Genomic DNA, 12,917 nt, shown 5'->3' with positions numbered 1-12,917 from the left:
AGTCCTGGGTGTTCATTGGAAGGACTGATGCTAAAGCTGAAACTGCAATACTTTGACCACCTCATGCGACGAGTTGACTCACTGGAAAAGACTCTGATGCTGGGAGGGATTTTGGGTAGGAGGAGACGGGGACAACCGAGAATGAGATGGCTGGATGGCATCACCGACTCGATGGACATGAGTTTGAGTGAACTCCGGGAGTTGGTGATGGACAGGGAGGCCTGGCGTGCTGTGGTTCATGGGGTCGCAAAGAGTCGGACACGACTGAGCGACTGAACTGAACTGAACTGGAGAAGGGTTGTTTTATTTTGTTTTGTTACAATTTATAGAATTATAGGAAAGTGAAAGTAAAGTCGCTCAGTTGTGTCCGACTCTTCACGACCCCATGGGGTGCAGCCTACCAGGCTCCTCCGTCCACAGGATTTTCCAGGCAAGAATACTGGAGTGGGGTGCCATTGCCTTCTCTGAGAAGGACTGGGGAAAAAAAGGTATAATTTCCAGTCACACAGCAGAATCAGGCCACAGGGAGCAGGTGCCTCTTCTGTTACCAGGAAACCACCTACTGAACTTGGAGGACTTGAAGCCTCCCTCCCTTTTTTTTTGGTGCCTGGCAAGATCTATTGCCATGACTCTAAATCCAGTTTATTGGAATAAGGCAGGTGCAGTTCCTTGAAAAGGGGGAGCAAAACTGAGAAAAAGAATAAGGGATGCTGATAAAGTCATGATAAAAATTGTGCCATTGTTCAGATCAACTGATAATGGGTACAAAAAGAGCTCCCACAACATGGCATTGTTTAAAGCCTCCTATGGGATGCTTCCTGTCATTTGTAGACAGAGCCACTGGTAAAGCTCAGAAGCCAAGTGAGTGGGCAAGCAACCCAGGATTGAGAGGCTGGCATGATTGGTTTGTAACTTGTGACCTAGGATGAGTCACAAAACCTCACCAAGTTCAGTCCTATAAGAATTAAATGATGATATGTGCCTGACACAATGTCTAAGGCTTTAGTACCTTCCTTCCAACAGTTAGAATAATTATTGAAGAAGGATTTAGAGGCCCAATGATGAAAGTCTTTTTCTAAAGATGTCAGCAGCTGGGCAAACTGAGTGGGACCCAATTGTCCAAGGGGGGGAAAAAAAAGCACTGATACCAAATCAGCCTTAACCTGGAAAAGTTTCAAGATATCATCCATAGCAAAGAAATGCCAAAGGAAATGTGAGATCAGATGGGCAGTTTTTTCGTTACTCAAGCCATTGTTCAGTTAATACACTTTTTTTTTTTTAAGCTGAGTCTGATATCAGTTCTTTGGGTTGAAGAGTCCGAAACTGGGTAGGCAGTGTGCATGGGGATTTCTTCAACTGTTTATCCACATCCTTCATTGGCCATAGGCCCATCACTGCATGCTGGGTGTACGACCTAACAAGACAGGCTTATTATCATGGTACCTCATGCCCCAGGTCTTCTAGGACTGGCCCCGTTTCAAATAGCCTGCCCTGCTCTCTGCAGGAGCTCACTCACTCACTCCGCATCCCATTTTGGTTTCTTCATAGCACTTCTCTTTTTTCAAAGTGTCCCTATGTGTTCATTTCTTGGCTGACTTGTTTATTTTTCTGCTACCCCCAGAAGGACATCAGCTGCCTAAGAATAGCCCTCATCTCCCCTGCTCGTTACATCACCAGCTCTCAAAACAGAACTGGCTCGGGGGCGGGGGGGGGTCACTCAGCAATATTTATTGAACGGTACGAAACTGAATCAAATGACTGAAGAGTTGTCAGACCATGTGGTTTGTTTTTCGTTTCCCAGGACATAGTCACAGCACTTGAGTTTGGAACTTCACTCCCATCTGGGCCTCCATTTTACAGATGAGGAAACACCCACAGAGGGTGAGGGGTTTGTCTGACAGCAAATGACAGCAACAGCATCAGGGCTCTCAGTCCAGTGCTCCTTCTACCCTGGAGACACATGGAATGGTTAGACGCAGCATAGCAGATCAGAGCATCGATGAGGAGGTTCTGAGGTCAGAAGCAGTTAGGGAACACCAGAAGTTGTGCTTTGTGTATTTGTTTGGTTCGTTCTCTCTGGGAGCCTAATGTGATTTCGATATAGATACTTCCAATTTATGGAACTCTCTTCTGACATCATCTCCTACAGATACTATGATCTTTCTTAAGATCCAGATAGGGGTTTTAAGGACAACCAGCTCCAAGCCTGTGAAATGGCTTGATACACTTTTGTTTCTGTGAGTCAGGACACTTTGGGTTGCAAGTGCCGAAAATGCCACCAGAGTAGCTCAGACAAAAAGAAGGTCTCTCATCCAACCAGGGAGAGAGCCGCAGCAGGGCTGCAGGAATGACTGAAACCAGGAACTCCAGCACCACCTTTCCTCCGTGCGTTGAGTTAATTCTTCCTCCGTACAGCCAGTTTTCTCCATGAGCTGAGAACACGCTCACTCACATCTATCTCACATCTCAATACTCCCGCCTCCAAATGGTTCCATTTTTTTAAATCTTTTTTTCCACTTTAAATAACTTTTTATTCTGAATTGGGGTATAGCTGATTAACAATGTGGTGACAATTTCAGAAGAGACTCAGCCATACATATACAAGTATCCATTCTCCCCCAAACTCCCCTTGCATCCAGGCTGCTACATAACATTGAGCAGGGTTCCCTGTGGTATACCGTAGGTCCTTGCTGGTTATCCATTTTAAATATAGTAGTGTATACATGTCCATCCCAGGCTCCCTAACTCTCCCTTCCCCCATCCTCCCCCCACCCCACCCCTGGCAACCGTAAGTTGGTTCTCTTAAGTTTATAAGTCTCTTTCTGTTTCGTAAGTAAGTTCTAAATGGTTCTGAGTTTTTTAATTCCCTGGTAAGAACTCCGATGGGTCTAATCTGAGTCAGGTGCCAGCACTAAGCTAATCAATCGCATGGTATGGCACAGGCACCAGACCGCACAGCCCAGATTGGTCCTGTTTCTGTGAGTTTCCTTCCGGGAACGGGCCCTTGTGATCTACATATCCCCGTCATGGGTATCTACCACAGTTTGGTGCCTGACAATTTTGACCACCATGTTGCCTCTTCAGTTACTTCACAGCACTAAGTGGTTCATGCCCTTCATGAGTAAAAACAAAACCAAATCCTCCATCTTTCTGCATTCTTAGGTTGTAATACAAAAATGGATTGATTGACTCTCAGTTCAGTTCAGTTCAGTCACTCAGTCGTGTCCGACTCTTTGTGACCCCATGAATCACAGCACACCAGGCCTCCCTGTCCATCACCAACTCCCGGAGTTCACTCAAACTCATGTCCATCGAGTCGGTGATGCCATCCAGCCATCTCATTCTCTGTTGTCCCCGTCTCCTCCCGCCCCCAATCCTTCCCAGCATCAGAGTCTTTTCCAGTGGGTCAACTCGTTGCATGAGGTGGCCAAAGTATTGGAGTTTCAGCTTTAGCATCAGTCCTTCTAATGAACACCCAGGATTGATCTCCTTTAGAATGGACTGGTTGGATCTCCTTGCAGTCCAAGGGACTCTCAAGAGTCTTCTCCAGCACCACAGTTCAAAAGCATCAATTCTTTGACGATCAACTTTCTTCACAGTCCAACTCTTACATCCAAACGTGACCACTGGAAAAACCAAGTCCCTGCCAAATCCTACCCACATGTGGTTTCTGGATGGCAGTTGCTCCATATCCCAACATTCTCCCCAAATGTGAACATCCCTCTGCTCTATCTCCTAGGACCAGAATACCAGGTTCCCAAAGAACCTAATGGGGCTGGAGAATAAGCCTGGCTGAAGAGGATGAAACTCTGCTGCACTGTGACCAGCAGAAAGAAACTCCCGGCTTACAAGGGCAGAATGGGGCAGAAACCAGGTCTTCTAGCTCCCCGCCACCAGGCTGCCATCCCTGAGAGCCTGAAACCTCTGAGGCCTCACTGACCTACAAGTGGACACTTGGGTGTGCCCTGCCCATCTCTCCCTGCAGAGATGTGGGTGTTCCCCTCCTGGTGGAGCCCAGGGGCTCCTAAAGACACAGGTCTGCATGGATATGGCAGTCACACACGTAAAAGGCTGCAACCCCACAATGGTGCTCTGCCCTTTGCCCTGTGATAAAGAGACAGTGAAAACCAAGGAAGCCAGCAGCACTTCCCATCCACAGGGATTAGCGGTCCTAGAAGTTAATGCTGAATCTTTTTTTTTTTTTAACTTTTAAAAAATACTATTTCCAAGAACAAAACAAAAAAATTCCAAGTGTAGGGGAAAGACATCACTTTCTGTGGATTAGGTGGGGGTTTTCTGATGGTTGTTTTTGGTCTTTTATGGTCGATTTTATCTTTTTTTTTTCCTTTTCATTTTCCCAAGGATGGAAAGGTCAGAGAAAAATAAAATAAATCATCTTTCAATAGTCTTTTCTGGTATGAGCAGCTTCTCTCTGGGCTGGAGTAAGGGGCATGGGGAGAGGGGGATGGAGAGGCTGAAACCTTCCCTCACCCCCACTTCTAGATCCTTTGGTTTCCTCCTCCCAGAAGATGGCAGAAGGGTGTAATGGGGACAGCAAAGAGAGGACATGGTGACGGCAAGCCCCAGATGATCAAGGGGCTGGTGCTTGCAGGGCCCAGGGACGCTGCCAGAGCCTTCTATGAAACAGTGCTAGGCAATGGGGCCCACAGGGCCTTTTCGTGGGCTGCATAGTTGGCTTGAGGGGGAGCAGGAGGCAGCTGTGGATGGGGACCAGGGTTGCGGCCTACCAGCCGCGGGCAGGGCTGCAGAGTGATTTTGGTAATCCAGAAGAACTATCAATAATTTAAAACTTGATATATATATAAAATTTCCCCCCTTACCCTCACCCCCTTAGAAGAAGCTAGGATGTGAAGAAGAGTCAAGGAGAGAGAAGAGGGAAGGGGGTGTGTGGAGGCTCCTGCCCAGGGGTACCTCTGATAGCCCAAATGATATACACATTGCTACTCAATGCTGAATCTTAAAATGAAAAGAAGTGCAAGCAACCTAATGTCTCTGATGGTGGCTCTCAGGCTCAGGAAGGCCTTCTGAATCTTAGAAGAAAACTGAGGGTCTGAGTCTGGTGCCTCTGTAGTAGGATTTCAGGGTTTGGAAATGGATCCAGTGCTTCCCACCCCTCTCACGTGCCAGCATTTTCCAAAGTCATGCCTGAGATACCCCTGTTGGGTGTATTTCTTTGGGATGCAGCACTGAGCTGGGTTTAAGAAGTGCACAGCAGTGAACTGAGTGACAGTTCCCTGCCATTTAGAGGGCAGACAAGATGTGGAGATACACACAGAAGGAATAAGGCCTCCTGAGGACCAGGGAGGAGGTGATGCGGGAGCTAGGATTTAATAGCCAAGTAGAGGCATGGAGGGGGAGCATGGAGAAGGTATAGGAGCATGGAATGTTCTGGAAAATTCTTGACTAGGATATAGGGTGTGAGGTCAAGGGTAAGCTTATGATCATGAATGTCTTCTGACACATTTAAGCTGTACCTTCTAGAAACTGAACAAGCACAGACCACCTTCCAGGTGAGCTAACCATGACCAGAAAGAGGAGGGGACTTGTGAACCATACATGCCCAGAGCAGAGCACAGTTTGGGTTTCTCTGCCACCCCCAGCGGACAGTGGCCCACTCACTTACCATCTTCCTTACCACAGGCAGCTGCCTGGAGAAGGAAAATGATAAGAACAGGGAAGGGCAACATGCAGATGGTCCACTCAAGACCAGCCCAACCCAGGAGGTGACTGACAGCAGTTTGCAGACTGGCCATGATCCATCAGCCCCAAGTTAGAGCTGCTGGTGTTGGCCCAGGAGACACCTTGCTTTGCCAGCAAGGTTTATTACATCTGGACCAAAGGAAGCCCCTCCTTCACAGGCAGAGAGATTCCACATGGAGGAAGAGTGATGGTTTGGTCAGCGTTGCCACCTGCCAATGCAAGAGACCCAGGAGACGCAGGTTCGATCCCTGGGTTGGGAAGATCCCCTGGAGAAGGGAAGGGCAACCCACTCCAGTATTTATGCCTGGAGAATCCCATGGACAGAGGAGCCTGGTGGGCTACTGTCCATAGAGTCACAAAGAGTCGGACATGACTGGAGCAACTTTACGTGTATGCATGCAAGCACTCAGGCAGCCCAGAGAGTCACCTGGCTGCTTCCTCGGCTCCTAGGAGCCACAAGGGTCCCAAAAGAAGCAGGCACAGAATCAACAGGAGTTGATTATAACAGCTGCGCCCTCCTGTCTTCTCTCTCTCCCTCCCCCTCCTGGTTGTAAAAGACAACTCTCCTTGTTAGTTTCTGGTTGCCTGTCATTGTTCCTGATTTGTCATCAATCTCAAGGTGTGCTGGGATGCTTTATATTTACTTGGATTTGCTTGCCTAGGCGTGCTGAATTGGCAATCTATTAGCAGAATTTTTCTTTTCATTGTGTTTGTGAAATGAAATAAAATAAACAGGCGCTGTCTCTAGGGAGCTCTGCCTGCCTCATTTCTCTGAACACTGTCAGGCTTTGGGGATATCCTATGAGGGCTTTCGATGTAGCCAAGGGTACACCTTTACCTTTGGTACTAAGAAGGCCTGGGAGGAAGGGTGGCTGGCTCCTCCAGCCAGGAAGAGAATTGTGGTGAGGAAGAGAGTCCTGACTGGCCATAGTGAAGGGGTCCTGCAACTGATCATGGCCCAAGGCTGTGGTGCCAGACAGGGCAGGTAAGGTAGGGAGACGGGTCCTAGTCCCAGTTCTGCCCTTCCTACCTGGGAGCCTTGCGTGCTAAGTCATTTCAGTCGTGTCTGACTCTTTGCAGCCTTATGGACTGTAGCCCACCAGGCTCCTCTGCCCTTGGAATTTTACAAACAAGAATATTGTAGTGGGTCACCATTTCCTTCTCCAGGGGATCTTCTCAACCCAGGGATCAAACCCATGTCTCTTACATCTCCTGCATTGGCAGGCAGATTCTTTACCACTAGCACCACCTGGGAAGCTCTGGGAGCCTTAAGCATATAATTCAAGCTCTGAGTGTCACTTTATTCATTTGCAAAGTGGGGAGAACAAGTCCTGCCTCATAAAGATTAAATGAAATCTCATACACGTAATGCCTTGGCATGATGCCTGGTGCAGACACATCTGGTGAATATTTCCCTCATTCCTTTTGGGGCATTACATTCTATGGGGCTGTATGTTAGAGCGTGCTTTCTGATGGCGCAGGGAGAGGAGGGGACCTTTAGCTGGGTCCTTTGGAGGGAATAATAAAGGTGTGGGAAAGGCTTTGAGAACCTGAAATATACATAAGATTAATGAGACAAGAAGGCAGTGAGCTCTCCTGAAAGCTCCAAGGAAGTGATTTATTGCACAGAAGCAGCAGTGCTCCAGCACCACTAATTGAGAGCACTTTTCTGGGTCACAGACCTTGACCATGCACTCGCCATGCTCCACGTGAATAGTGTTTGTGTCAGAATTTAAAAGAAGTTCACTCCTAGCTGGTCTTTGGAGCTGCCTGTTCCATCACCGTGAGCACAGGCTCTATGCAAAATGCAACCCTCTTGCTTGGTGCTGGAAGGAGACAGAGGGGAGGGACCTCCCCACTCAGGGAAAGGTTGAAAGTGAAAGTCTCTCAGTCGTGTCCAACTCTTTGAGACCCCATGGCTGTACAATCCATAGAATTCTCCAGGCCAGAATACTGGAGTGGGTAGCCTTTCCCTTCTCCAAGAGATCTTCCCAACCCAGGAATCGAACCCAGGTCTCCCACATTGCAGGCAAATTCTTTACCAGCTGAGTCACAAGGGAAATCCAAGAACACTGGAGGGGGTGGCCTATCCTTTCTCCAGTGGATCTTTCCAACCCAGGAATTGAACCAGAGTCTCCTGCATTGCAGCTGGATTCTTTACTAACTGAGTTATCAGGGAAACCCTCAGTGCAAGGTTAGGACACACTTTAAGCAATTTTCATAGAGAAAGAAAACCTTCCTGTAAACCCCCACTTGTAGGGAAATCTTGGTCCAGTACTGCAAGGGGATTTTACACGATCAGTAAAAACTTCATGTTGAAAAAGGATTGTGAAAAAAAGCAGAGTACAAAGTTGTACTCTGGTATGATCCAAGCTATGTTGAAAGGCATTTAAAATTTTTTTTAAAGATGAAAACATCTTCTTGTGTCTAGCAGTGGATGATGAGGCTTGTTTTTTTTGTTTTTTGTCTTCTCCCTACTTTTTTTTTTTTAAGTCGTTTTTTACTTCGTTACAATATTGCTTCTGTTTTTGTTTTGATTTTTGGGCCAGGAAGTATGTAGGATCTTAGTTCCCCAACCAGGGATTGAACTTGAACCCCCTGCATTGGAAAGTGAAGTCTTAATCACTGGACCACTAAGGAAGTTCCCTTCTTACTTTTCTGTTTTACTAATTTTTCCAAGAGCATGTATTTTTAAAAAATTTTTTTGGCTGTGCCACACAGCATATGGGATCTTAAGTTCCCCAACTTGGGATCAACCCCGCTCCCCTTGCAATGAAAGTGCAGAATCTTATCCACTGGACCACCAGGGAAAACCCCAGCTTGTAACTTTATAAAGATAATAAGGATGAGGGCAGAAAGTTGGAGCAGGAGGTGAGAAACTTTGAAAGGCCTCTCAAGCCTTTATGAATTGCTGGTTTCCATTTAAAATCACACTTTCCCTCTCTGGATGCCCAGAAGTCACTGGGGAGGTGGAGGCACCATGGCAACAAGTCCATGGGCCTCAGGACAGAATTGACAGCTCCAGGGCCCAAGGCCACTTCCCAGGCATGCCCACTGCTGACAGCCTAGGGAATTACCTTAGTAGATAAAGAATCTGCCTGCAATGCAGGAGACCTGGGTTCGATCCCTGGGTCGAGAAGATCTGGAGAAAGAAATGGCAACCCACTCCAGTATTCTTGCCTGGATAATCCCATGAACAAAGGCACCTGGTGCGCTACAGTCCATGGGGTCCCAAGAGTTGGACATGACTTAGCAACTAAACCACCATCATGTTGACTTACTTAGCGTCTCACATGCTAAAGAAAGAAGAGGTCAACGAGGCCAGTTGTTCTCCAAAGGCCATCTTCCACACAAGTGTTGTGTTAGTCACTCAGTCGTGTCTGACTCTGCAACCCCATGGACCACATAGCCCACTAGGCTCCTCTGTCCATGGATTTCCCAGGTAAGAATATTGGAGTGGGTTCCAGGGGATCTTCTCGACCCAGGGATTGAACCTGGGTCTTCTGCCTTGCAGGCAAATTCTTTACTGTCTGGGTCTTGTACGCAAGCTTAGTACATAAAACAGGTTACAAAGGAGCCAGACAGCTAATTAAAAGAAAAGAAAGGAAGCAGGGAGGGAAAAAGGGAAAGACAGGGAGGCTCCAACCACCCCTACCCTCCATCCACTGGTCTATGAGGCCCCTCTTCTGATTTTTGTGGAAAGGAGATAGAGTTTGAATACCTTGTAAGATGGGCCTGGACTCAACAGGCCCACCAAGGTGGAAAACAGAGACTTGATGAGAGTGGGATATGGGGGAGGAGTCTATTGCTAAGTAATTGAGAAATATGTTTTTGCTGAAAAATCCATTTCCATTCAAGCAGGTCCATCCAGCTCTGTTTTAGAAACAGACAATAAAGATGTATTTACCAAACAATTATGTCTCCTAGGAAAAGGGTAAGGTTTTATATGTGAATACATGTAAGTCTGAATTATCTACTTACTTCATGAGCCCTACAATTCATGAGACTGAATAAAATCACGATTACTAGCAGTTCATCCAGGCTTACAACAAGTTGTTTCCAGTAAGTTCTGTGCTGGGCTTCCAGAGTGGGGAAAATACCCTTTTAGATTTCCTTCTGCTACCGCTAAGTTGCTTCAGTCGTGTCCGATTCTGTGCAACCCCATAGACGGAAGCCCACGAGGTTCCCCCATCCCTGGGATTCTCCAGGCAAGAACACTGGAGTGGGCTGCCATTTCCTTCTCCAATAGATTTCCTTCTCCAGTAGATTTCCTAATTGTCTCCTGGAAAACAGATTGCTGTGGGTGTTACTGATAGTTTTTTTTTTTAATGAAAGGTGAGTTTGTGCATTATTGGAACTCATTTGCAAATATGACCTAAGATATCAATATTAAAGGCAATAAATATATTTTTCTGCATTTGGACTGTTTAACTCATCTTGGCACCTTTCTGAGGTCTAAATCCTGGTGAATGGGAAGCTCTGAGCAGCCTTCAAACACATCTGCCTTCTCAGTCTGTTCAGCCACTGGGGTGCTGAGTGTTTTCTTTCTTCTGTCTTTAAAGAGACCGCAGGCAACATTCTCAAAAGTGGTGTCAGTGAGTGTATATGTGGGCGGGTGCTCAAAGGGTCACTCTGAGTGCATTTCTGGTCTGTCATGTGCTAGGTGCCAAGGGGACTCAGCTAAGAGGAATCACAAGAAAGGGTCTGCAGAGGCGCCAGCCTTGCATGTGCCCCAGAAAAGGCAAACACCTCTACAGGACCCTTCACTGGGTTCATATCTGAGACCAGGGAGCCCTAAGTACAGGCTCTGATGGACAACTGCCACCCCACCAGCTACTTCTGGGGTGATCTTGGGCAAGTTTTGCCGCCTCCCTGGGTCTGTGCTCTCACCTGTAAAATAGAGATAATCCCAGGAGTTTGTTGTGAAGACTTTTTACATAATTCCATTGGCATTATGATTATATATGAAAATGCCCATAACTCTTAGAGAGACTCACAAAATATACAGAAAGGAAACAGCATGAGGTCAGGGGTTTTAAAAAATTGAGCAAAAATATTCCACATACATCAAGTTCAAGAACGGGCAGAATGAATCTTTGATGATAAAAATGAGAATTGAAATGAAAATGAAAGAAAAGCAATGAAAAATGAGAAATGGAAAAGAGCACCAGGCCGCCTTCTGAAGTGCTGGAAATGTTCTATATATAATCTGATTTCACTGATAATTGCATAGATGGCAAAACTCACCAACCTGCAAATGGTTCAGAAAGATGATGACGATGATGATGACAATATGCGTGTAAAGCATGATAAAGCAAATGTGGTAAAATTTTAACATGTAGGCAGTCACATTAAAGAGTATATGGGAATTCTTCGTGTTATTTTTGTAACTTTCTATAAGTATGAAATAGTTTCAAAATAATAAAAGTTCAAATTAAAAAAATACAGTAAATATATCTGAATCTCACTAAATATGAATTACATGTCAAAGAAAAATTTAAAAGGGGGATTAGGAAGTATACACAGCAAGATCTTTAAATGTTGAGTCTGAGGGATAAGTGTATGGAGGTTCGTTGTACTAGTCCTTTCTACTTTGGTATATGTTTGACTATTTTTATAAATTAAAAAAAATTAAAAACAGCAAAATATCTGTCAAGCTCCTGGCCCTGTGCCTGGCAGAGGGAGGCTTCCACCTCTGAGAATGGCCACCCTGTATATTCTTGTAGGGTGATGGGGAATTACACATACATCATCTGCAGCTACTGGCATTCCTGTGACCATGCTGGACAAATAATGCATCTGAAGCTGGTTTTCTCTGCTCTTCAGCTAAAGAAGGTGAAACACATAGCCAGACGATGTTGGGGATACATGTCCTTTCCTAACACCCACCGGGGTGAATCTCTTTGCCTGAGAGTCTTTCTCCGGCAGAAGCCACATTCACTCAGCTGCAGCCACAGCCAAGCCACAGGGAAGTCAGGGAGGACAAAGGCGGAGTCATGTAAACACCTTGTAAAACAAGCAGGAACCACTCAGGATCAAATTTCAGTTCTTCAAGGTAAACATTTGACTTGGTAGAGATGGAGGGGAAAGTGAGGGCTGATGACCTTTAAAGAGAAGCAAGTACCTCTCTTAAGGAAGTCTCAGTTTTTATGAGGACAGGAGCACTGACCTGGGAGGATGGAGATCTGGGTACTTTCCCATCCCCATCACAGATGACCTGTGTGACCTTGGATGAGTCACTTCCCTCTCCCTGGGCCTCTTTTTTTCACCTCTGAATGAGGATTTGGACTAAAGTCTTTGACAACAATCCAGCTTTGTGATTCTTTATTAAAACATTGAGCCAGGACTCTAGGTCAAGGAATGAGCAGCAACCCACCCATGGAATCTACCAGAAGTCTTTGCATGTTTCCCAAACCCAGACGGGAGACAAGTGAGGATGCACACAGGATAGAGATTGTGGGAAAGATACCTGGTACGGTTAAATCTTCTGAATTGTCCAGAGAAGCTGAAAATCTAGATTTTTATGTCTGATTTTCAAATGATAGTAGTGATTTCAAATTTTTTTGTCAGTGCAGTGCTAGCCTACCAAAAATATCCATGAGCAGAATTGAGTCCCTTGCTGCTCAAGTGTGCCTTGGTGTGATGTCATAGCCTCCTGGCTTAGGGCTGGAGGTAGGGTCTCTGATCTTATAAACATTAGGATTTGGTGTCTCCCTAGCTCTCAGAGATGATCACCTCAAAGCTGAAAACAAATTTTAATAACAAATATTTCAAACATTTTTTTATCATAATCTACAGTAAAAAATCCATTTATGCTCCATCTGTGGTGGCACACAACTGTACCGAAATATAAAAGCTGAAAGAAAAGATTTGCAAAATAAGAGTGACCCCACCACTACAAGTGATGCCCTCTGATATTTTCTGTTCTATTTTTATCTTCATTTTTTTTAATGCTGGTGGCAACCCATTAAACTGATTTCAGGGTCATGTTAGAAAAACATGGCTTTAGAATTCAGTTAATTTTCATTTAATTCTCCCTGTCACCTTATGAGGTAGGAATTATTGTCATCCCCATTTTACAGGAAAAAAATGAATCTCAGGCTTCACACACCAGATCTGATTTTTCTTTTATTTCATTATTCAAAAAAAAAAAAAAAGAATGAAAGGAATTAGGAGACTCCAAAGGGCAAAGTCGG

At 45.6% G+C, this 12,917-nt stretch overlaps 1 long non-coding RNA gene across 1 annotated transcript in view; it reads left to right on the top strand.

Annotated features, from left to right (window-relative positions):
* Positions 1-4,774, top strand: part of LOC148776035 (uncharacterized) — a 106,159-nt gene extending 101,385 nt beyond the window's left edge. The window contains exon 3 of the long non-coding RNA XR_016038804.1: positions 3,740-4,774. This is a non-coding gene — a long non-coding RNA (uncharacterized LOC148776035). The remainder of the gene's footprint in view (positions 1-3,739) is intronic.
* Positions 4,775-12,917: the final 8,143 nt, after the last annotated feature.

The sequence above is a fragment of the Moschus berezovskii genome, chromosome 12 (assembly GCF_049115385.1).
Source record: "Moschus berezovskii isolate FMDL1 chromosome 12, NW_MosBer_1.0, whole genome shotgun sequence".
NCBI lineage: Eukaryota > Metazoa > Chordata > Mammalia > Artiodactyla > Moschidae > Moschus > Moschus berezovskii.
This window is presented reverse-complemented; position numbering and strand designations above follow the sequence as displayed.